Source organism: Dermacentor andersoni, chromosome 6 (genome assembly GCF_023375885.2).
Source record: "Dermacentor andersoni chromosome 6, qqDerAnde1_hic_scaffold, whole genome shotgun sequence".
Taxonomy (NCBI): Eukaryota; Metazoa; Arthropoda; class Arachnida; order Ixodida; family Ixodidae; genus Dermacentor; species Dermacentor andersoni.
This window is the reverse complement of record NC_092819.1, coordinates 169,774,035-169,795,547: the sequence shown is the minus strand read 5'-3', so window position 1 is coordinate 169,795,547 and position 21,513 is coordinate 169,774,035. Positions and strand designations below refer to the sequence as shown.

At 43.7% G+C, this 21,513-nt stretch overlaps 1 long non-coding RNA gene across 1 annotated transcript; it reads left to right on the top strand.

Moving 5' to 3' along the window:
- Positions 1–392: 392 nt before the first annotated feature.
- On the top strand, positions 393–19,185 carry LOC140219030 (uncharacterized). The gene is made up of 5 exons (XR_011895323.1): positions 393–682; positions 1,433–1,523; positions 8,380–8,565; positions 10,382–10,543; positions 19,080–19,185. It is a non-coding gene; the product is annotated as an uncharacterized lncRNA (long non-coding RNA).
- The last annotated feature ends 2,328 nt before the right edge of the window (positions 19,186–21,513 follow it).

Sequence of the window (21,513 nt, the reverse complement as noted above, 5' to 3'; positions counted from 1 at the left end):
TTTCAAGACAACAGTGAACTGTTATGTTTATTGCGCTGGGCATTTTATACCAGAGCGAGGGAAAGGGGGTAGTGGAAATAGAGGGCAAGGAAAGGCACGTGTCGTTCCAGCGTGCCAAGATAGCTTGTGCTCGTTGAACTGATACGATACAGTAACCAGAGCACAAATGCGAAAACGAAACCGATTCTGTTATCCGTGCTCACAGAGTGCGGCACCAGGGGGCAGCGCGCGCTGCGCGTCCTTTAGGAGTGGCAGACGGAGCTGCACATGTGTAGTCAGCCGGAATTTTTCGTGTCGTGTTGTAAAAGTTGTTAATTTGCCGTAAATATCTCTTGATTTGTACTTAAGAGTGAAGCAAGACTCCAAGGAAGAGAGACTGACGCATCGGGAGCGAAGAACAGAAACGATGTATGGTTACGCTGCTTGGGTCTCGGCACGTTCGAATTGGCAAAGTTCCGAATTTGTCGCTGTGTTTTGTACGCTTGTGCGCTCGTCATTTGCCGTCATCGCGCGGAGATATTTGCGCTGGATGTCTTTCACTTCGTGTACAAAACTCTGCACGCTGCGGCATCGAAGAAGTTGTCCTGTGTTTGGGTGCACGTATGCGCTTGGACACGGATATATCCTGCTTGCCCTCAACGGGTGTTCAACAGTCTACGCGCACTCGTAACTTGCTCATGAGGTAAGCCCATTTTAATCTTATTTGGTTTCATAACGTAGGTGTTAAAGTGATGTGTGGTAAGCTGGTGCCGCGAACAGAAATATTGTTTCAAAAGACCACTATGCAACGTCTTAGGGCAAAACTGACGCATGAATGGGGAAAGGGATCACCCTATCTTTTCAGATCGATTCCAGTCGTAGCGCGATCGGCTCGATCGCAATTTCCGTGAAGTACTTCTAACCTTTTGCTCACTCGCGTTAAAAGCGTAGAATAAAACTGCGTTCAGTTGCGCACTTGCATTGACGCTTGTATTGGCTTGAGAGCATACTGTATCCGATACAAGAACTTCTGTTAAAATACGGAAATAGACGTTCGAGGCAATAGCAGTCGCTCACTACCTGTGATCGTTACTTTCTTGCTTGGGTGCTCGTTTTAATTGTGACCAGAAAAAGAAGTTCTTTGCTCTGGCTGCTCTGCTGTGTTTCCTCGGTTCAACTTTTTGCAGTGCAGCAAGACGTGTTGCTTCGAATGATGTCTGGGCAGTCAAGGCATTCGTGTCAGTAAGCAAGCAGTAAACGGGGTATCAGTGCGGAAAAAAATTGGACATACAAGAGAAGCGAATGGTATCCTCATTGACTATTTTATTTTACGAATAATTCAGTTGTATTACTAAAGCGGAGAGTGGATATGCATGAAAGTCAGATTGTATTGATACTCAGCAAGAACAAGGTAACTTATCATTACTAATCAATCCTTTTCTTTTAGTGAAAGGCAAGTTGCTGTTGTGCTGGAGCTGAGAAGAGGTCTGCTGCCTGCAATGGATCCATCTCTCTCAAGTTATCGCAGTATTGTAGCTCTCAAAGTGAGTGGATTTTTTTTTCTCTTAGCTATTTGCCACCTGAATCATGACTGCCACCTGCCACCTGAATCAAGCTGTGTAGGTGATCTTTGTTAGTGACATCGGAGTGCTGGTGGACAAGCACTCCTTTATGATTGCAATGCATATGGCAGAGTGTAGCTGTGGCAGTATGCGAAGGTGTTAATCTATAAGCCAAATTAGGTTCTGTGAGGTAATATGTTAATATATTGATGACATTGGATTGTGGTCTAGCAGGCAAAAATGCTAAACAAGGAGAAGTAATTTTAATTTGCACTTGGTAAGATGTGCAAGCAATTCAGGCTGTTACACATGAAATGGGACATTTGTAGATGTCTTCTACAATGCTGCAGTCCTGAATAGCTTCAGAGTTTAGTGATACCACTATAATTTCTCTGTAAAGCATGCAGCACAGTTTAGCATTGGGGGAGGCTGGCATCAACAGGCGTCTACTTACTTAGTTAGTTAAATGGGGTTTAATGGCGCAAAAGCGGCTAAGGCTATGCTGCGCCAAACATGAGGTGTTTTAAAATCCAGTTAATGAAGGAAAAGGCTTTGTTAATAATCTATATGTTATGTAAAAATCCAGTGTCTAGAAATTTACAAACGTCACATAATGGGACTAGCGGATCATCACCTAAAATTAGAGCCGGGTGTAAAGGTATGTGTAGTTGATATAATTTGTGCAAAAGTGTTCATCTGTGTGTTTCAGTCTGCGTACATGTGAGTAATATGTGCATAACTGTTTGTGGCTGTTGACATTTCTTGCATGTTGGTGTGTCTTCTTTCGTAAGTAAGTAATTGTGTTTGAGGTGTGTGTGCCCAATGCGTAGTCGGCATAAAACTACATTGATGAACCGCTCCTGATGGTAGCATGACTTCCACTCGCCAACTATGGGTTTCGTGAGATGTAGTTTGTTGTCAGCACAGTGGTCCCATTCACGTTGCCATTTCGCCGTTAAGGCTTTTCTAATCGCGCGGATGCTATCTTTGTATGGAAGTGTTGTGTTTGTTATCTCTTTGTTCGCTGCCATCGATGCATATCTATCGGCTGCTTCGTTACTCGGTATCCCAACATGACTTGGTACCCAGCAGAAGTGGATTGATCTCCCATATTTGTTAAGTGCGACCATGTTTAGTATGTCCCCTAACAGGGGTTCACACTCAGATTTTAGGTTTAGAGCCTTCAGTGTACTTAAGGAATCAGTGTAAATGACTGTGTTTTTGTGCTTGTCAGTGATAATCTTTTTCACTACAACACATAAAGCGTAAACTTCAGCAGTGAAAACAGAGGCATGTTTTGGTAGACGAATACTTCTTTCCCAATTTTCTGTTACGGCCCCTACACCCACGTGTTGTTTTGTTTTGGACCCATCAGTGTAGAATTGCATGTGATTTTGATATTGGTGCTGAAGAGCACGGAATTCTTGTATAATGTGGTCATGAGGAGTGTCTCTTTTCCTTAAATGTGTGAATGTCCAGTCGCACAACTGCGTGAAATCGTACCACGGGGCCAACCATTCTGGTTTCTTGGCAACCTGGAGGACTTCGTGGGGAATTTCATAATCCCGACACTATTGCTCATGCTGCAGTACAAGTGGCCTAAACATGTTTGGTTTATTTCTGTAGTGTAAGCGTGAGTTGCACTGTGTGACGATGTTGTAGCATATGTGTTGCGGTGATGACTTGAATTCTCAGTACGTAAGGAAATGTGAGGAATGCTCTGCGCTGCTGTACTGAGGGTTCGTTACATTCAACATATAAACTTTGAATCGGTGACGTCTACTTACTGTGAAGTTCAAATGAGGTGTTACTGTTATGGTGACTATATATAACTTATGGTTTAATTCTAATCTTGTATGAGGCAGACATAGTTTACCCACTTCGTTAAACAATAGAGATGTAATATCTATGTATACAAGTATTACCCATTCATTTATGCCATTTGGACAATTTCAGAAATGCATGGGCAATACTTGTGTACATAGACATTACATCACTATTGTTTAACCAAGTGGTGCCCCTGCATGCTAAATTTTACAGGGCTATTATTAAGTAATGTCAACTTTTGTTGTAACATTAAGGCACCTTTTATATTATTACAGATTACCACCATTGTGTACCATCATAGTGTGATATTTACACTAAATAATAATAATAATAATAATAATAATAATACTTTATTGACACAGAATTCCGCTAACACTAATACATAATAGGCCTGCCAAAGCCGCATTGGGCTTGAAGGGCAGAGCCGACAGACAGCGTTTAACACGATGTAATATCGCGGATAACGCAAGATATGCAGAAGCATTGTTAACAGGCACGGACACAAGGGATATACACAAACAACAATGAGGAGGCAAAAAATTGCACACAAACCGCGTATCCTGCGATGAAAAGTAACATAACCCACAATACTTAAACAGAGCAAGAAAACATACATCAGGCATTTGTATGTCACTTAAAATCCGTCAATTATCCTATTGACAACAGCCAAAAAAGACAAAATGAAAATAGGAACCAAAAAGAGACAGGAATATACATATGAGGTCAGCAGGGAGCAGGGCATTGAAACAAAACGAAAGTATTCTTTCCAGGCTCTATTCACACACATCAGTAGGCGTAAAATGAAACAAATAAATTGACCCTAAATTTATGTAGGGTTTTAATACAAATGAAAGAAACCAACCGCATAATGGATTAGAGGTTAATGCGACGAAGAATTTGTTTTAATTTATACTTTGATTTCGCGCGAAAGGCGCTTGCTGGTAGTTTATTGAGAGAGGAAGGGATGAAGTAATGACGAGTGCGCTGACCGTACTTGGTAGAACAGCGAGGCACCCGAAAACGGTCTTTCGGCCGGAGACAACGAGCAGGAACATATTCAACCTTGTATTTGTGCGACCAGAAATGCCTCAGGATGGCCGTTTCCGCTAGAAGGGCGTTAAAATCTGGCAACCTTAAGGCTTTGAAAAGGTCGATGCCGGTGGTTAAACCTAAATCATAACCAATAATTTTCAGAATTGATCGAAGGATAGAGTTGACTCTATTTTTCCATCGAATCGCACAGTGACCGTACACCGTAATCCCATAGCGAAGCATGCCGTAACCCAAAGCTTGCAAAACCATTTTACGAACTGAGAGTGGCATGTAATATCTGATATGGTATAATGTACCTGAAACTGCACGTAATCTTGAGCATATATGGGCCAGATGCGTATTCCATGTGAAGTCACTGTCGAGGAAAACGCCGAGGTATTTCACTGTTGAAACATATGGAACGGGTGAGCAGGTGCAGGGGGAGCAAGATGAAGAGTGTGCCAGTAATGGAAAGTTTAAACTGACCTTCTTCAAAGGATTATGAAAACATATAAGCTGTGTTTTCGAGACGTTTACTTTAATGACATTGTTATTAAACCAGTTCATAACGCTGATCGTTGCATCTTGTAAAAGGGAGATTGCATCTGAAAAACGGGGAGCTTGAGACAAGATAACTGTGTCGTCTGCGTACTGAAATGTAAAAATAGGGGTAGCAGCGGCAAGGTCATTCACATATAGATTGAAAAGAAGTGGACTTAATATAGATCCCTGAGGTACTCCGGCTTTTATTGAAGTTGTATTACTCCGGTACTGACCAATGGAGACTAACTGCGTTCTATCCTCCAAAAGGTTAGAGAGTAGTTTTAGGAAAGACCCACGAAATCCCATCAAGGAAAGTTTATATAACAAAAGACTATGGCAAACACTGTCGAAAGCTTTGCTAACATCAAGAAAAAGAGCACATACGACCTGGTTAGCATCAAAAGCTGAATTTATAATGTCTGAAATATCCTCAAGGAGAGCCTGTGTGCCTCTGCCTGGAACAAAACCGTACTGCGTACTTGAAATAATGCTACTGGTGTCGAGGTACGATGACATGACTTGCAGAAGGTGTTTTTCTAATATTTGAGAGATACACGGCAAAATTGAAATTGGGCGATAATTTTCGTATCTATTTCGTGCACCACTCTTGAAGAGCGGTATGACTATGGCCTTTTTCATTTCTGTAGGTACAATACCATTGGTTAGAATGTGATTCAGCAGTGATAACAGCACATACTTAACAGCGTCGAAATTTCTGCGTAATTCGTCCACAGTAATGCCATCAACGCCCGGTGATTTACCAGTCTTTAGATTAAAAAGAATTGATCTGAGATCAAGTTCTGATAGAGGAGGAAGGTGTGCAGATTTGTATACGCTGTTCCTTAAAGTACAGTGATCAGGGTGTGGTTTAGCAGTACCAGAAACCTGCGAGAAGTATGTATTAAATTCATTTGAAACAGTTGCTCCATCTGCAGAAAAATGGGACTCAAGTGGGAACAGGCGACCATCATGTTTGAATTTACCTCTTAATTCATTTGCAAGAGACCACGTCTTTTTCACGTCCGAACGAGCTTCTTTGAATTTTTGGCGCATATGATTTCGCTTTGCTAGCCGAGTCATGGAATTCACTCGATTTCTACATGTTTTAAATTTCAGTAGTAGCTCCGGACAATTTGGAGCCCTTTTAGCTTGGGCCCACATAAGGTCTTTTTCCTTAATTGCCGCTAAAATTTGTGGCGATAGCCATTTGTTCTCTTCTCGACGTAATCTCACTTTTACAAACCGGGTGCATTTGTTTCTGTAATTGTGGAGAATCTGAACGAAACGGTCGTATAGATCAGCTGGAGAGAGTGTATATAACATGGACTGCCAGTCATGCTTTGTGACGCATTCGTCAAAGAGCTTAGGATCAACAATGCAAATTTCCTTTTTCGTGCTGGTGACTTTCGAAGGCGTGGCATCTTCTACAAGACGACAACAGACGAAGTAATGATCAGCGACCTTAGTTACTTTGCTATAAAACCCTGCACAGTGGTGCATCATGAAATTTTTTTCTATAGTTTCTGGCCTCAGAATGCACTTCACGTTATATTCTTGTTTGCAACAAAACTATAATGCAGGTTTCTCTCCTTATATTTTGTGGCACTTCAAGCTGCGACGAGCTAAACCACTGGGCAGCAATACTGGAATCGCTACTGCGTATGGAGCTGTCTTCAAACACACACAAGGAATACATAATTGCTTTTTTAGCGCAAAACAATGGACACAAGAAAGACGACAGAACAAGGCGCTACTCTCAACTGACATCACTTTATTGCGTCCCTCCTTTGTAGACAGCAGAATCTAGAAGAACATGCGCTGTGAACACCATGTGCAGGAACCACCAACATCTGATCACAAGAGCACACTCATAGGACAGAATCCAAAAAAACCATATTGAGCACTGTACAAGGTTAAAGAAAGCACACTAATGCACTGTGACCCCAATGACTGTATGAAGAAAGCTTCCGATAACTCTCTGGCGGTGGTATCACGGCTCTTTTTCAAAATCCTAGTATCCCGAAACATTGCGAACATAAGCGATCCATACCAACAGGCACAGGTTCCCATTTGGCTCAACATTGTAAAATATGGAAGTGCAAAGCCATGTTTCGTGATACTATGATTTTGAAAAAGTGCTGTGATACCACCGCCCGAGAGTTATCGGAAGCTTTCTTCATACAGTCATTGGGGTCACAGTGCATTAGTGTGCCTTCTTTAACCTTGTGCGGCGCTCAATATGGTTTTTTGGATCCCGTCGCATGAGTGCGCTCTTGTGATCGGTTGTTGGTGGTCCCTGCACATGGTGCTCACTGCACATGTTCTTCTAGATTCTACTATCTATAAAGGAGTGACGCAATAAAGTGATGTCAGTTGAGAGTAGCGCCTTGTGCTGGTCGTCTTTCTTGTGTCCATTGTTTTGCGCTAAACAAAGTATTTATGGATTCGCACCAACTAGCCCGCCAATGCATTGTGTTGAACGCAAAGAAATGCTGCTTTGCCTTCCTTGACTGTGTTGCGGGCACTTCTGAAGTACTGTCTGTCCAATAACCTTGGTGGCATGGAAGTGCCGTCCACTTCTATGCGTTGCTTTCTGTTTCATTGTGGCATCACATCACATTATATTCATAATGTGTATGTACTTTTTCTAAGAGACCCATATTCCTATCCTTGTGTTATATTTGCTGTCGCATTATTTATGTGCAAATGACCAGTGCTCCAAGTTCCATTTTATCGCAAAGTAAACTACTGGTACCTAAACAGTTCTGTATATCAGAAAACCAAAGCCGAACTGCCGAACACTATCAAGCAGCAGCCTTAGTACAGTGTCAAGTAGCCAGATTTTATTGGTTATGCAGAGGCGCACAGTGTACCTCTTTATTACTTGCTGAACAATTAAGCTGTGTGAAAACTGAGTATTTATGTAGCTTCAACCACATGCTATTGGCCATTGTTCCTGCCCTCAGCAAATGTGGAAGATTATCATGGCATTTCTTTTTCTAACTCTTTTTCCTTATTACAGTGGGATTACTGCATGTGTAAGTAGGAAACGGATCACATAGGCAATCAAAAGCCAACAATGTGTAAACTTGGAACATTGATTGTACAGTTTGATGACCCAGAATAAGTAGAAATACACCATAAATGATTGACGATTAACTTTTACTTGACACAGGGCTAGAGCATACAGTAAGCATACTGTATGCTCATACAGTGTCACATCAATTTAAATTTTAGTGTAGCTTTACAGTGTACGCTTCTATTGTTGCATTCTGTCAGAGGGATGGTAATGTTTCGCGTGTCTAGCAACTAGACTGTCTATATACAGTAGTAAAAATGTGCGAACTGTATTTTTTAATGATTTGATAGAATGTGTAGAACAATAAAGCCATACAATCAACGCACAGTGATGTGACTTTCTCTGCACATGTTGCAGGTTCAAAAAAGTATGGTGGAAGCTGTTGCCAAGGTTCCGACCAGAAAAGACAGCCAGTATAAAAGGGTCCACACCACTGATCTCTACTACAGGGCATGGACAGCACATCGAGCACCCTCGACTGAAGCCAACCTTGTCCCGGAAGTTGGTGCTTCACAACTTTGCGGCAGCACTTCGTTTGCACGGGTGTGTGGCATTTCTTCCCCTAACATGCCTGCCTGATGTGCCATAAACTACCCAAGCAGTGTTTCGAGGTGTCCAGAATTTTTCCATTGCAGTGTCTACAGTGTAGCTAACATAAGTGGCGTGCAATAGAAACACTGGTAAATGAGAAAAAACTTCATGTCAGAGAACACTATCGTATACGGGTTCAGATTGTCATAAAAGCGCTTACCAGACATGTAGAGACCTCCTAAAATGTGAAAAACCACAAAGAAAAGTTTTTCGGCAGCAATATTATCTGATCGCACGCACTAGTTAGTCCACCATATGCCCTGCTTCCAGGACAAGCGCCTGCATGACACCGCACTTCCACTGGCTTCACCTGCATCCGGTGCGGTGCGCTGCATCCAGCAAAACATTAGAAATCACTGGTGCACAGTGTTTTCTGTCCCCTTTCTCGACGCCTACTGAACACATGGTAAACTGTTTCCAAAGCAAAAAAACAGAGGGAAAGGGCTCTGAACACATTGCATTTTAAAGTGGCTGGTACTGGGTAACGCAAGTACTGTGGCATAGTAGATTTGCACCAGGCAACCTGTGCGCCCAAAAAGGCTGCTGTTTACTTGCAAATGGCCAACGTATTGTGAGCATGTTGAAGTTCTTTTTTTATTCTCATCGCTTATTTAGCTAGTGGAGACAGCTTTCACAACTGGAGAAGAAGCCTTGGAAGCATGAAACACTTCACAAAACCAGCTTCAATATATCGTGTCTGCATCACAATTTCATGGCTGCATGAGTGAACCCTCTGGTTAACATGTAAGAGTGTTCATGATGTTTGCCATGCATTATCCACTTTATTTACAGGTCAACCCTATCTTGAGATTTAAGCTGATGTTGCGTTTAGAGAAATTATGCTCGAGAGCCAGCTTTTGAGAATACAGATTGAGCTCGACAGATTAAACGCCAGAACAAGTTGTTGAGGATTTCAGATCAAGAATCGTCAAAGGCCAGTTCATTTAGTGGTGTTAATATTCTGCTCAAAGTTGTTGACTGTTACGTTCGTATGGTGCCCAAGCATTGCGGTAACAACTTCACTTGGAGTACATAGCAAGGGTGTATTCGACGTAAGCTGCTGGCTTTTTTCTGTGTTTTCAAAAACTGGTTTCTTGTTCAGTTCAAGTTTTCAAATTTTGCATTGTTTATTAGGTGTTGTGTTCTGTTTCCTTTTCCTGCAGCTTCTTAGTTAAACATCTGAATAGTGAACACAACTTGACCTTTTGCTTGATTTTCTAGATTACCGCCCTCGATGCAAAACAATTTCACTTCAAAACTGCTTGTACCGTACTGAAAGAATAACTTGAAGCAGCCATAGCCACCAATAACACGCAAGAGATGATTATGAAAATTGTAATATTGTTTTTTGATCTACAGGGTGTCTTAACTATCGTGCACCAAGATTTAGAAATGTGTAAATGCGATGTAACTAGACAAAATGAAGGTAATGTTGTTTGCCGTCGCTTGGAGATACTCTGATTATATTTTGCATTCTGCCTAATTACATAATTCTTAATTAGTTAATAAATAGCTCAAATAATTAAATGAAATGTGTCAATGAAAAGTTGTAGAGCAATATGAAAGCCTCCTTATACACTTTTTTGTTACTGTTACTCATTGTGTGCTACATAAAAGTGTTTTTCCAAGGAATAAGCCTGCGAATACACATAAAGTGTCTTGAGTGGCCAGTCATGTGTCAGTTTTGTGGTGCAAAGCCACGAATACACCTTAAATGGGTTCTTTTAAGAAAAAGACTTGGCTCAGAAAATTATCCTTCTTTATGCAGCCTGTGGAGACAAGGTTTCTTAGACATGGCCATGGCCCTCAAGGAAGATGCCGAGGCCACAGGCAGTTCCTCCAGTGACCGTGAAAAGGTCCCCTGGGGCACAAGTCTAATTTGGCACCCCTACCTTTCTCCTGCAGCTTTTCTGTCTACTTAGCTAACCAGGTGGGTCAATGATGGCAAAGGGAAAAAAGAATCAATAGCTTCAAACGTAGAACTTGCTCAAGCTCAACACATTTTTGGTGTGAAGTTTTTCCCTTATCATTTATCAAAAAAACGGGTAATAAGTATATGATATGGTCTTCATACGGACACCTCTTTCCCACAGAGAATTAGCAGTAAAAAAAGCAGCTTATGAAGGCTTGAATATTAGCTAGGATGATGTGGCATAGATAGGATAATGATTATGAATGTTTCTGGTAAAGGTAGTGGTAGTAGAGTGAATAATCAGTTTATATATAGATTAAAAGACATTTCGTTCCAATGCCAGAATTTTAAATCATCCCAAATAATTCTTGCGTTTGATAGTCTATGCGCATTGAGTGACAGTGCTTCTTGATGCTTGCTTCTTGCTGACATCATTGTTATGCTGCATTCTTCACCTGTTTAAATTCCCTATTTCTCCCGTACTAGTAACTTTACATTCATCATAACATACCTTGTAGATGAGTTCCAGAAACTTGCTAATGAGATTAGGGTGCGGCGTGCACCCCAGGCTTAGATATGCATTCAAGAGCCTAATATCTTGCAAATGTTAGAAATACTCCTGCTAAGCAAGTTCTTGGTGTCATACAAGGTTATTTGCGAGTATGAATTTGCCTAAATTTAGAAAACAGTCAATCTAAAACATGTCAAGCAATATCGCTGACAGTACACACACATTCCAACAGAACTAAATACAAATAAATATAGCACCAAATGCAGAATCATTGGCATGATGCCATTCTTTCAGTGGAGTAAAATCTGTCCTGCGTTGTAAATCTGGAATCCTTTATAATCCAGACTACTAAATGCCTCATGAGGGTTGTGACGTAAAATATGCGTCTATTTATTCCTCGTTTTTTTACTTTAAGACCCGATAATGCTTAAACAGCAGTGAAAGAACTGAGATCACGGTACTTAATACTTTATATTGCTCCAGAAATCCATTTTTCTGCCGATCGCAGCATTTGACACTACCAATTTTTGACAGAAAATGTGAGACAGAAGGCACATAACACTTAAGGTGGTGCTATTCACTTTGATTGTTTGGGAACAAAACTCATAATGTACATGTTATGGTCCTACGTGTCATTGCCTTTGAACACCAAAATGGTAGGGGGTTTGCGTTTTGCAAAACTGCATGGAGGTTTTTACTGTGTGCAATTAAAATTAGAAACCTTCACAGCTGATACTAAATGCATTCTCCACAGCTTTGGTTATACAGGTGCACTACTTTACACAGAACACACTCTTTTACCTCATCACTGCTGTTACGTTTCGCCTACAACGCGCGGTATAGCCGGCGCGGATGCAACGGACGCCGGAGCTTCGTTAAAAGCGGCGGACATTTTGGCCCGTTCGGAGCTCCCGCAGTCTCCCCGCCAAGCGCGTCCAGGCGTGTTTCAGTGCCACGTGTCTTCGTGTGCGCGTGTGTGTGTGTGTGTGTGCCCACGCTTGTCAAAGCGCGGCAGCCGGGGAGAGGAGCTCCCCAAGTGTGAAGCGAGGAGGTCTGATCGGCGCCCCACTGGCGGATGCGTCACTACACTCGTCTCAACATGTCTCTCAGCGTGTCCGTGCCCCGTCACGTGCGCCTCTATCGAGGCGTTCCCTCTTGCCCTCGACTCCGAGACTATAAAAGCAGCTGCCCCCGGACGCCGGGAGAGAGGCTCCGATTTCTTCTGTCGAGTTACGTGCTCTCCCGTCTCTCACTTCGGTCGACCTGACCGCCCGCTCTTTTGCGATGTTAGAATAAACCAGTTGTTCTGTTACCAGTCGACTCATGCTTTGCCGAGACCTTCGGATGCTTCCAGTGCCCCAGGCCGCCAGGCCAACGCTACCCTTGGGGCTTGCGACCCGATTGCAACAACGGGTGTCAGCGCTGAGTTTGCAACAACTCGTGCCAGCGGTGCGATACCTAACAGCTGGTTGCCAGCGGTGAGATCGCGACAACGGAGGCCAGCAGCGAAGAGATGCGGTTGACTGTATGCTGAGCAGCACAACGACCATCCGGGAGCAGTGCAACGAGCCCTGTGTGATGACTGGTTGCCTGCAGCGGAACGACTGCGCTGAATTCTTGGCTGCGAGGTTTGGTGAGTGCGGGACTTTCTTCTTCTGAGTTTTGCCAGGCTTTTGTTAGTGTCAGAAACAGAGCTGGTAATTGTGGTTGTCGTTGCTGCCGGGTTAGTTTGCGGCAAGAGAATAGTAGGCAGTAGAGAAAGCAGCATTCAGAGCAGCCATGGATTTGAAGTCGTTGCGCAAACCGAAATTGCTGGAGCTTGCAAGAGAGTTGGGTCTGGATGTCTCAGACAAACTCAGAAAACCAGAACTGCTAAGGGCTATTCTTGAGTTAGAAGCTGAGGATGACGAGCTGTCGGAATGCCTTGAGACCATTGAGGAGCGGGCAAAACGACAGGAGCGTGAACTTAAAGAACAGAAAGAAAAAGAAGAGCGTGAACGTAAAGAACAGATAGAGCGAGAGCAACAAGAAAAAGAGCGCGACCGTCAACACGCTTTGGAAATGAAGCGTCTCGAGGTAGAGATGGAACGCGCTCGTAATGGAAGTCAGGCACACGGTGCAGGAGAACGAGTATTGTTCAAAATGACTGACCTGATGCGGCCGTTTAAGCTTGGAGAGGACATTGGTTTGTTCCTGGTTAACTTTGAGCGAACGTGCGAGAAGCAGGGGTTCTCTCGGGAAACGTGGCCACAGCGCTTGCTCACTTTGTTACCCGGCGAGGCGGCCGACGTAGTCGCTCGCTTGAAGAGAGAGGAGGCAGAGGATTTCGACCAAGTGAAATCGAGTCTGCTAAAAAAGTACAGGCTGTCAGCGGAGGCGTTCCGTCGGAAGTTTCGGGAAAATGAGAAAGGCAGAAGTGAGTCATATACAGAGTTTGCCTACAGGCTAATGTCAAACATGCAGGAGTGGCTCAAAGAAGAGAAAGCGTTTGGTGACCACGAGAAAGTTCTGCAGTGTTTCGGGCTGGAACAGTTTTATAGTCGGTTACCTGAGAACGTGCGGTACTGGGTCTTGGATAGGCCAGACGTTAGTACGGTGGCTCGAGCCGCTGAGCTAGCCGAGGAGTTTGTGACGCGTCGGGCTCGCGGAGCTAAGGACGGTCAAAAGGGTGAATTTGGCTCCAAGTTTGAGAGGCCGAAGTTCACGCCCATGAGAGCAAAGGGGGAAACACGTAGTTCGGATGCGAGTGAAAGCAGTCCGACCGAACGTAAGGAGACGGCGGCAGCCGAAGCCGAACGCAGAAAGCGGTTCGAGACGAGGCAAGCGCGCGTTTGTTATACGTGCCAGAAGCCGGGTCACTTTTCGGCGCAGTGTCCAGAAACAAAAACAAAAGTCGTGTTTTTGTCCTTATGCAGCACTGACGAGAACATGAAGCTTCTCGAGCCTTACATGCGAGACCTCCTCGTGAACGGGAAAGAGTGCCGAGTGCTTCGCGATTCAGCAGCTACGATGGATGTAGTTCACCCCTCCTACGTAGAACCCGATATGTTCACGGGCGAGTGCGCATGGATCAAGCAAGCCGTGGAAGCTCACAGCGTGTGTCTGCCCGTAGCAAAAGTGCTGATTGAAGGACCTTTCGGAGCGCTTGAGACGGAGGCGGCAGTGTCATCTATGCTGCCCCCCCAGTACCCGTACCTATTTTCGAACAGGTCCGATCACCTCCTGCGCGAGAAGGGGCTTTTGTTTGGTGAGGCTAGCGTTCAGGCCTTAACCAGATCGAAGGTTCGGGAGCTCGCTGCAAAGGCGGTAGTTGCGGGACCGACGTTGTCAAACAATGAGAAAGGGTCAGAGGTGCAGCAAGCTGATATTCAGAGCACGCCCGAACTGAATAAAATTGAGCCTGTAGCGTTGAAGGCACCAGATACTGGAGAGGAAATGCCCGACACGGGAAAGCTAGAAGAGCTATCTGCAGATTTGCTCATCGCGCCTACGTCAGATGGACTTAACAGGTTGCTAAAAGTCAGCCGGTCGGCTTTGATAGCCGAGCAAAAGAAGGATGGCAGCCTAGAAAACATACGCTGCATTGTCAAGGAAGGTATCGCCAAGAAAAATGCTCGCTTTGTGGAAAGAGGTGGGGTCCTGTACCGGAAGTATCTAGACCGCAGAGGAGTGGAGTTCGATCAGCTGATCGTGCCTCAGTGCTACCGTCAGGATCTGTTGCGCTTGTCGCATGGGGGTTCGTGGTCCGGACACCTAGGAGTTAAGAAAACTAAGGACCGTCTCTTGCAAGAGTACTATTGGCCAGGGTGTTTTCGGGACGCAGACCACTTTGTGAAGACATGTGACACCTGTCAGCGGGTGGGCAAACCAGGGGACAAATCGAGGGCGCCGTTGAAGTTGGTACCTATCATTACGGAGCCTTTCAGACGGCTCGTTATTGATACAGTGGGACCTCTGCCGGTAACAGCCACGGGGTACAGACACATTTTGACTGTGATCTGCCCAGCGACAAAGTTCCCTGAAGCAGTGCCGCTTAAAGAACTCAGCTCAGTTGAGATAGTCAATGCACTACTGTCCATATTTGCGCGAGTTGGTTTTGCTGCGGAAATCCAATCAGATCAGGGCACAGTGTTTACTAGCGCTTTGACGACAGCCTTTCTCGAAAGGTGCGGGGTAAAGCTGTTACACAGCTCAGTGCACCACCCCCAGTCGAATTCCGTTGAGAAGCTCCACTCCGTCATGAAGCGCGTGTTGAGAGCATTGTGTTTTGAACAACAAACTGACTGGGAGCTGTGTCTGCCTGGGGTGACGTTGGCATTAAAGACCGCGCCGCATGCGGCTACGGGGTTTTCGCCAGCTGGGCTAGTGTACGGTCGCTCGCTGCGTTCTCCGCTTCGCATGCTTCGAGACGGATCACTGCCCTCTCCAATGGCTGCAGACCATCTCTTCCACAAATGGCCGCCTCCTGCGCTGGAGCCTCGCTTTGCAACAACATTCTTTTGAGGTGCGTTACAAAAAGGGGAGTCTCAACGGTAACGCCGATGGCTTAAGTCGAAGCCCCTAACGTGGGAATCAGCCTCAAAATTGTTTGTTACTGATGTTTTTCTTCCTGAGGCAGGATTTTTAACATATTGCTTTTGTGTAGTGTTTCAAAGTGATGATGTGCTTTCTAGTGCAATTTTCCGATTTGTGGACGCGTTCTGAGTGCTGCTAAACTACTGTAAGGAACTAGGCAGTAGTATAAAAGGGGAAAGAGCCTGGCAGGGCTTAGTGAGGGTTGTGCCGTGCTTGCTGACTGAGCGGTTGACTTTCGGCGTAGTGCTAACGCTTGCCGGAAACGAGAACAAAAATGTCAACTCTCCCGAAGTCACTTTGCAGTGTCCTGTGTGAACCTGAACGTGAGAACGAGGCCTTCTCTGTGCGCTGCGCTCAAGAAACGCCAAAGGACGCCCGACTTCGGTTATGAGCATCATCGAGCGACATCCCTCCGGACAGCGGATGCAGTCCCCTGACCATCGGGATCTCCTTCCCCCGGCGGGGCGGTCTGTTACGTTTCGCCTACAACGCGCGGTATAGCCGGCGCGGATGCAACGGACGCCGGAGCTTCGTTAAAAGCGGCGGACATTTTGGCCCGTTCGGAGCTCCCGCAGTCTCCCCGCCAAGCGCGTCCAGGCGTGTTTCAGTGCCACGTGTCTTCGTGTGCGCGTGTGTGTGTGTGTGTGTGCCCACGCTTGTCAAAGCGCGGCAGCCGGGGAGAGGAGCTCCCCAAGTGTGAAGCGAGGAGGTCTGATCGGCGCCCCACTGGCGGATGCGTCACTACACTCGTCTCAACATGTCTCTCAGCGTGTCCGTGCCCCGTCACGTGCGCCTCTATCGAGGCGTTCCCTCTTGCCCTCGACTCCGAGACTATAAAAGCAGCTGCCCCCGGACGCCGGGAGAGAGGCTCCGATTTCTTCTGTCGAGTTACGTGCTCTCCCGTCTCTCACTTCGGTCGACCTGACCGCCCGCTCTTTTGCGATGTTAGAATAAACCAGTTCTGTTACCAGTCGACTCATGCTTTGCCGAGACCTTCGGATGCTTCCAGTGCCCCAGGCCGCCAGGCCAACGCTACCCTTGGGGCTTGCGACCCGATTGCAACAACGGGTGTCAGCGCTGAGTTTGCAACAACTCGTGCCAGCGGTGCGATACCTAACACTGCCCACACTCTTAGGCAAAGTTACACCCTTTGGAGTGCCCCTTCTGCCACACAACGATAATCGTCATCTGCCTTGTTGCGTTGCCTTTCTTTAACGCTGCGAGCCCTGTACTTTCCAGTAACGAACGGCATGCGCGTTATCAGCATGATAGCATTCCCGAAAGGAAAGTAGCGGGCGTGGCGTTTTAAAGAAAGGAAACACATCAAGGCAGATAATGATTATTGTTGTGTGGCAGAAGGGGCACTCCAAAGGGTGTAACTGCCTAAGGGTGCAGGTGGTGATTCAGATTCTTCAAAGGTGTTTCATTGTATGGGATGGCACATCGCTCTTCACTTATTTGTAGAATATTGCATTCCAATTGTGTCATATCAGATGAATCCATTAGAGAGCTTTAACTTGCCCTAAATTTATTACAGCTCTGTACTGGTAAACTGGCAGCAGCTTGCAGTGCTTGTGGAAAAACAATTGTAACCGCCATATTATATGCAACTGCTAGTGCACAGGCATCGGCAGCAGCAATGGTTAGGGTACACTTGTTTCTTCTGTTCTGGGGTATGCATCCTCCACGAGAAAGTAGTTTTTTTCGTCTTCCTCTTCTACCACATTGGAATGTAAAATGGGGTGTAATTTGTAGGGTATACTCTTGAATAAACTTCATGAGCATTTATTCTTGTCTGTGCCACAGATCGTTGTTGCTACCACTATAAAAGCAGTTTACAGCACCCGTAGGGAACAATCTGAATCTTTAACGAACAGTAAGGATAATGAATAATCGAATAATTTTTAGTAATTTTCAACAAATTTAGCACTCTTTGCTTTCCACTGTGCTGTTTTTCAAACCGTAATGTTGGCACAAGGTTTGTCTGCAGGATGTCATTTTGTGTGAATGAGTGCACTTGTGCGCATAACACCTCATCGTCAACATTCTGCTGCACAGAATGTCATTAGCTTTCGTATGCATTGGTCACTATCGGCTGCTCCTTTTTTAGTTGGAATGTAGCATTTATGTAAAGCACATTTGATGTTCTAACAAAAAGCATTGTGCCCTGTTATCTTCTAATTCTCCTACTTGATGCCTAGTGCTATAATAGCATGGTTGACACCATGAGAGTGAGTGTGGTGTATAATTGTGTCTGGTGGGGTGGGGGGTGTACATTAACTTAAGCAACTTTTCCAGACGACTTGAATCAATATTGTGGAATGCTGGTTTTTTTTTTTTTTTCAATCACTGTTGCCAAGTTTCACTTTGGTTGTGGCAACAAGTTTAATGTAGTTCGCTAGCACTCCTGCCAACACATATAATGTGCAGGCATCTGTGTTGAAAAAAAGACCAGCTAATGGTTTGCGAGGAGCTAAGGTCCATTTAGACCATTAAATTTTGAGCTTACACCGGTGGAAATAACTGGTGAATGAAAGCACGCCCAGGAGAACTGACCATAATATTTTCTTTCAATATAATAATGATGAAGCTTTGAACTGCATATCAACTGACTTGTTTAAAAAATGACCCATTTCCTTGTTCAAGTAAGACAAAGGTTCCACAGGAAGACAGAAACTTGAAGCCGTCAACAGCAGCATGAATATAAACAGCGCTCGACGTTTTGCAATCTTGCACCTGGTTATCATATTGTCCATCCCATTTTTTTCCACAGGCTGTTCTTTACTGTTTTATGGTCATACCCAGTTTAATTTTAATGTCCCTATTTTTTAATATTTCGTTAATATATCTTTTCTTCATCGGCTTTTAACAAAATATATATTCGTAATGTGCCTTCATTTACCATGTACAGTGATCTTAACCAGATGCATCTTGATACAAAATTTATTTTCCTTAATTCTTCGTTTTCCTTTTCCATAAGTGCAAACTGTTTATCTTGATACCTATTTTGTCTTCTCGGAAGATTAGGTCTACTGGATTAATGACTGCTTACATGTGTACATCATTTTCTGTTTTGGTCACCCCTACTCTTTGCAAGAACTGACAGTAGTGCTCATACCCGCTCCATCACAATCACCACTGCTAAGCACACCCTTCCTTCCTTTATTTTAACACTTTGGCTTCTCTTGACCTATTATAGGCACCAGTTTCTTCTCCCCCAATGAGGCTAGGGGCCACTGAGCTATGCACAATCCAAAACAACACAGCCAAGGAAAACATTTGCTACCCTAATGACAAGCACCTATGTCGAAATGTTGGCTATAGCAACATCCCTTGTTCCAACAATGTTGGTCTACTTACATGTTTTTCTAACACAGAAGTTACTGCTTTGTCGTGTTCTGTGATTATACTTTTTTGCCGCTTTCTTTAGGATGGATATTCACGAATACTATTTGTTTCTCCTAACAGCAGCAAGTTTATCCTTGCAAGCATTTTGGGTCAAGAACAACTTTCACCAGGAAGAAGTGCAAGACGAGTGATTGAAGAAAATAAAGTTGCTTCTGTGATCTAAGAACTTGAGGACTGAAATGTTGCACCTTTGTGTATATATGCTATGCAGTGCATTCATATCACAAAGTGCAAAGTGTTTTATCTCTGCAGCCATGTCAGTGTGTTGGCAAGACAATTTTCTCAATGGTGACCTGCTGCTTTGTCTATGAGCTCCCTTCATGACATTTGCATTAAAGGCGATGTACTATCGTGGACAAAAGTACCCTGGAAGTGCGAGCGTTGACCAAATTGCATTTCTATTCAAGACCGCTGAAAACAGTGGGTCACGTATGCACATTCCGAACGCAGATGGTAGCACGGCTGATCCCAGCAAATAGTGCATCATAAAATTCGGTCGACTCTCGCACGTCCTGGGCAATTTTGTCCCCGATGGCACATTCTTCGAACAATGGATATGCTCGGGAATACGGGAAGTACCTGTACTTTAACGGATATAGTACAGATTTAGCATACGGAGTCTTTCGTTTTCTGAATACGGCAAGCACCTGTATTTTAACGGTTATAGTACAAATTCATCATACAGTGTGTTCCGTTTTCTGAATACGAGAAGCACCGTATTTTAACGGTTATAGTACAGATTCAGAATACAGAGTCTTCCGTTTTCTAGATACAGAAGCACTCGTATCGTGTATTACGGTCTCTCTTTTACAGTTGTCCGTTCTACGGAAATGACCGTTCTTAATTTACGGAAGAGTGTTCGGTCACAAATTACCAGCAAATTTTCTGTAAAGTAAGGAAATTTTTTTTTACAGTGTATGTATACTTTGGCGCATGTGAAAGCGCATCAAACGGTTCTTTGCGCAAACGGTTCCTTGCGCACCAAACAAACAACACAAACAAAAATTGTATTGCTATGAAGATGGACATGTCTCCGTGCATTGTGATGATTGCGGCTGCAAAGCGCTGTTTAGTGATTCTATAGTTCTGTTTAGAAATACAGATAAAGATGCAATGGAGATTACAGAAACAGGTTTGCTTGAAAAAGAAGGTGCAAACAGCGTCAGCGCCCCGTCGATCTCTCTGAGCAGAAAGGAATTGGTTTATCTGGAAAATGCTGGGTTGCGCGTGCGATGATTTTTAGTGGTGTGAGGCGGTATTACCCTTACAAAATGTTTATGGAAAGTCTATAGACAGTCTATAGACATTTCTCTATGAAGTCTGTAGACTGTCTATAGACATTTCTTTAGACTAGTAAATAGACAGTCTAGAGCCTTATGGACATATACTTTTTATAGACTAGTCTATAAAATATCTGAGTGTATAGACTTTCTACTGACTGTCAAAAGACAGTCTATAGACTTATGGCCATACACTTTTTATAGACTAGTCTACAAAAAGTATGAGTCTATAGACTGTCTATATACTGTCTATAAACTGTCTATAGATTAATTTGTAGACAAATGTCTGCAGCACGTCTATAGACAAGTCTATAGGCTCATAGTTCTACTTTTGTGGACTGAAGTCTGTAGAATGTCTATTGACTGTCTATACATTTATGATGTCCATACACTTCTTATAGACTAGTCTGTAAAAGGTCTGAGTCTATAGACTGTCTATAGACTGTCTATAGATCAATGAAAATTCCCGTTTGTAGAAAAATGCCCGCAGAATGTTTAGAGACAAAAGTGTATAGGGTTATACACTTCTATTTTTGTACACTGAAGTCTATAGAATGTCCATAGACAAATGTCGATAGACTATATAGACATGTGTCTATAGACGTTTTGAACACTTCTGTCTACAAAAGTAGAACTATATGTACAGTTCTACTTTGCACACTAATGTCTATGGAATGTCTATATACAACTGTCTATAGATAGTCTATACACATTCTATAGACTTCAGTCTACAAAAACAGAACTTTACAATCCTATGCACTTTTTTCTATGACATTCTGCAGACATTTGTCAACATGAATTTTCATTAACCTATAGGCTGTCTATCGACGCAGACATTTTATAGACAAGTCTACAAAGAGTGCATAAGGCCATAAGTCCACGGCTATCTGCTATCTACAAGGTAGCTAACATTTTTGTTTATATGTGGCAGCAAAAATGTTTGAATGTATTTATGTATGTGCACCTGTTGCTTTTCATCTGCACTTATTCATTAACGTTAGTAGATTAATAATGCTCCTGAACCAGCTGTACTTTCATATATGTTGCTTAAACAGAAAGAATTGAGTGCTGAATCATGCTGTGCAAAAAAGAAAACAAATGTACCTGCAATCAATTAACTGTTTTTATTGCCGATATAATAGATGAATTTCGTAAATACATGTCTTATGCTACTAAAGAAAGAGACTAAATATTTACACCACTTCCCCTTGGCA